The sequence below is a fragment of the Notolepis coatsorum genome (assembly GCF_963971535.1).
Source record: "Notolepis coatsorum genome assembly, chromosome: 1".
Taxonomy (NCBI): domain Eukaryota; kingdom Metazoa; phylum Chordata; class Actinopteri; order Aulopiformes; family Paralepididae; genus Notolepis; species Notolepis coatsorum.
In genome coordinates this window covers 143,060,988-143,065,592 of record NC_140165.1, presented here as the reverse complement: position 1 = coordinate 143,065,592, position 4,605 = coordinate 143,060,988, and positions in this window count along the sequence as shown.

The following is a 4,605-nucleotide window of genomic DNA, read 5'->3' as shown; positions in this document are numbered from 1 at the left end:
ACACACACGCACACACACACACGCACATGCATACACACGCACGCACGCACGTATGCCCTTTCCACCGCTCCGACTGTATATTGTCCCAGCTTCAACAATCACCAATGGACTTTTTTTCTCCCACATCAAAAATATCACGTTGGATCCTTATCTCAGATTCTTTGTTGGCTTTCAGTTTCATCTCAAACGCTGCATTGGTAGAATAACTGGGTTGAGAATGGGCTGTTTGGGGCAAGGGAGAGTATTAAACAGGACAACTACCATAATTTAAAGCGTGAGCTTCTTGCTATTCTCTGAGAGAAAAAAAGCAATAGTAACTGCAATCAGTTTGACTTGCTCTTTGACTTATGATGTAATGTTTTAGGATTTTCTATCAATATTTATTTGTTTAGATTAGGTGTTAATGTTGTATTTGTTTTTCTTTTATTAAAAGAAGGAAATGTATACCTTTTAAATAGTCCTCCCCCCATCTGTCTCGTATGGTGCACGTACAAACACAGTCTCAGTGCTTTGTGTTCTTGCTGCTTTCTCCCCCTCTCTGCGAGTAGGGCAGTCTGGCCTATGAACGAAAGAACCTTTATTGATCCCCTTGGGGAAATTCAGGCATAATACCAGCATGGGCAGGGGTCGACAACCTTTACTATCAAAAGAGCCATTTGCCCCCTCCTGCACAAAATAAAATTAATCTGGAATAACACAGTGAATAACGTTTTATATATACTTATACTATATATAGAGAGGGATTGGAATTTATTCAAAAGCGTATTTCTATTGTTATTTTTCGTTCTGTCTCATGACAGCTGGCACCAAATCCATTCCGAATAAGAGACAACGGACCCAGTACTTTGTTGGTGGTGTGAAAATATGCCTACAAACATTAAATATCTTTGGTGTTAAATGGTATCTGAATCGTGAGATTATCTTCTCTCTGTCAAAATTGAAAGTGTAAGGCTAGCTGGCAGTGCACATAGAATAATGCATATATTATTGAAATTTGTTTTCTCTAACGAACGCATCTATTTCTATATTTCACATTGTTTCATACATCTATTTATTATGATCATCTACTACTGGTCTATTAAAGGTTCCAAACCACAGCCTAAAGGAAATCGGGGACGCAGCCTTCACAAACTATGCATCAAAGTTATGGAACACCCTACCTATGGACATTAGGGAAGCTGGATCTATAAATATTTTCAAAAATAAGCAAAAATATTACCTCTTCACCATAGCCTTTTAATACACTCCGCTGCTGATTGTACTACGGTAGATTGCACTATTTTACTATTTTATTACTTTTTATTACAGGTTCTAAACTGTCATGAATGAATGAATGAAAACTTTATTTAACAGATTGCAGAATGGGTACAATACAGTACGGCTCAATACACCAGAGAAAGACGTTTGTCTTGTTTACATCAGGGTCCCCTATTTTCAAATCATAGTGACATTTATGACATACACAATGTACATGACATCATGACATTTATGGCATAGGGACATACATGACATACAGGTATATAGTACTGTTACATTTGTGACATATACGATATGCAAATATACAGTACTGTTACCCATAGATCCTAACAGAGATTATATACATATGATGGGGAGGAGACTGTACATTAGGAGGGGGTGGGTGGGCGGGAGAAAAAATATACATACGGTGGGGATAAAATATATACATACGGTAGGGAGGAGACTGGCTATTAGGAGGGGGGGGGGGGGGGGTTGGACCTTTACGGTGGCCAGTTTCGAATTGCAGCCTCCCGTAGGTGCTCTTTAAGAGCGGTTTTGAATGTGGGTAGGGATTCACATATTTTTACGGCTGTGGGTAGGGCGTTCCACATTGTTGTGGCATAATTGCGAAATGTGTTTAGTCCCTTGTTTGTGCCGAATCTGGGTTGCACATGATTTGTGGAACTCCCTCTGGTGTTGTGGGCGTGGTATTCACTGACCTTTGGGAAGTATTTCGACATGTACATGGGTACCTGTGTGGTGTAGTGTATCTTGTAGACCAGGCCCATTGCAAGTTGCTGTACTCTGTCGTCTACTCTAAGCCATCCTAGGTAGTCAAAGTGGGCAGGGGTGAGGTGGGTTCTAGGAGTAAGGTCAAGTAGTAGTCTGACCAGTTTGTTTTGTGATGTTTGTAATCTTGTTTTTAGCGCCTTTGAGGTGCTTTGGTACCATGAGGTGCAAGCATAGTCGTAGTACCCTTGAATGAGTGCTCCTGCCAGAGTCTTCAGGGTATTGTTGTTTACCAGAGAGGAGATCCGGTACAAGAATCTAGTTCGTTGGTTGACTTTTTTGATTACATTGGATGCCATTTTGTCACAGGAAAGATTTGCCTCTAGGATGGAACCCAGGTATGTAATTTCATCTTTCCTTGTGACAATATTGTCACCCACTGTAACTGAGAAGCCGTCGGTCTTGCTGAGTTTGTTATTTGATCCGAAGAGAATGGACTCTGTTTTACCCAGGTGTAATGATAGCTGAGGTGCAGATTCTGCTGAGTTCTGAGCTGAGGGTTTTTTCAACCTGTAACCTGTTCTTGTCAGAGACCATTGATTGATTGATTGAAAACTTTATTAACAGATTGCAGAATGGGTACAATACAGTACAGCTCAATACACACAATTGTTAAGGGGATGCAGACCAGAGAAAGACTTTCGTCTTGTTTCCACCAGGGTCCCCCATTTTCAATTCATCAGGACATATATGACATACATGACATACAGATAGTCAGTACTGCTACATCTATACATTTATGACATACCAGATTTGCAAATACAGTACTGTTTGTGATACAGAAGGAGTCAAGAAAAGGGAGTATATACATTTGACGTAGAAACTGTACATTGGAGGAGGTTGGGTGGGGGGGGTTGGGTACACTGGGATATTGACAACCATACTGGGTAATTTACATTGGAGGTGGTTGGGGGGGCACACTGTATAAACAAGCAAAACTGTACATTGAGGGGGGGGAGACTCTGTACAAACAAACAAAATTGTACATTGGACTATTGACAAAACCATACTAGGTAAATGACTGTACATTGGAGGGGGTTGGGTTAGGATATTTACAGGGGCCAGTGTTTAATTGCAGTCTCCCGTAGGTGTCTCTTGAGAGAGGTTTTGAAAGTGGGTAGTGATCCACATTCCTTTACAGCTTTGGGTAGGGCGTTCCACATTGATGTGGCATAATTGCGAAACGTGTTTAGTCCCTTATTTGAGCCGAATCTGGGTTTAACATGATTTGTGGAGCTCCCTCTGGTGTTGTGATCGTGGTATTCACTGACCTTTGGGAAGTATTTTGCCATGTACATGGGTACCTTGGTCGTGTAGTGTATCTTGTAGACCAGGCCCATTGCAAGTTGCTGTACTCTGTCATCTACTCTAAGCCATCCTAGGTTGTCAAAGTGGGCAGGGGTGAGGTGGGTTCTAGGAGTAAGGTCAAGCAGTAGTCTGACCAGTTTGTTTTGAGATGTTTGTAATTTTGTTTTTAGCGCCTTTGAGGTGCTTTGGTACCATGAGGTGCAAGCATAGTCGTAGTACCCCTGAATGAGTGCTCCTGCCAGAGTCTTCAGGGTATTCTTGTTTACCAGAGAGGAGATCCGGTACAAGAATCGAGTTCGTTGGTTGACTTTTTTTATTACATTGGATGCCATTTTGTCACAGGAGAGATTAGCCTCTAGGATGGAACCCAGGTAGGTAATTTCATCTTTCCTTGTGACAATATTGTCACCCACTGTAACTGAGAAGCCGTCGGTCTTGCTGAGTTTGTTATTTGAACCGAAGAGAATGGACTCTGTTTTGCCCATGTGTAATGATAGTTTGTTATCAGCGAGCCATATGCAGATTCTGCCTAGTTCCAGCAGGGCTGAGTCGTCCGTGAACAAGAACAAGTTGCAGTCACAAGCTGACGACATGTCATTTGCATAAATTAGGAACAGTAGCGGTCCTAGTATGCTTCCTTGTGGAACACCACAGCTCACTGTGAGGGGGGGGGGGGGGGTAGAGTACCGTTTACCTCCACCATCTGTTCTCCCCCCTCCAGGTAGGATTGCATCCAGCTCACTGATAGACTATCAAAACCAATTGCTTTTAGCTTGTCAATCAGAATGGAATGATTGACAGTGTCGATGGCCTTTTGTAGGTCCAGCATGACCATGCTGTCATAAATGTATAGATGTAGCAGTACTGTCTATCTGTATGTCATGTGTGTCATAAGATTAATTGAAAATGGGGGACCCTGATGGAAACAAGACGAAAGTCTTTCTCAGGTCTGCATCCTCTTAACAATTGTATGTATTGAGCTGTACTGTACTGTACCCATTCTGCAATCTGTTAATAAACTTTTCAATCAATCAATCAATCATGCCGCAGTATTTGCCCACGTCCACCTCTTGTTTGATGTGGTTGTTCAAATAGAGAAGGCATGTCGGGGAACATATCCCTCCCTTTATCCTGGGAGAACTGTTCTGAGATCTGATTTGGCTCAACATCTTCCCAAGCTGAACTATTCTAATTTCTAAAATCATTCTCGAAGACACTCTGATGTCACGAGACCGCCGCCATCTTGGTATAGGGAGACCATACGGATTT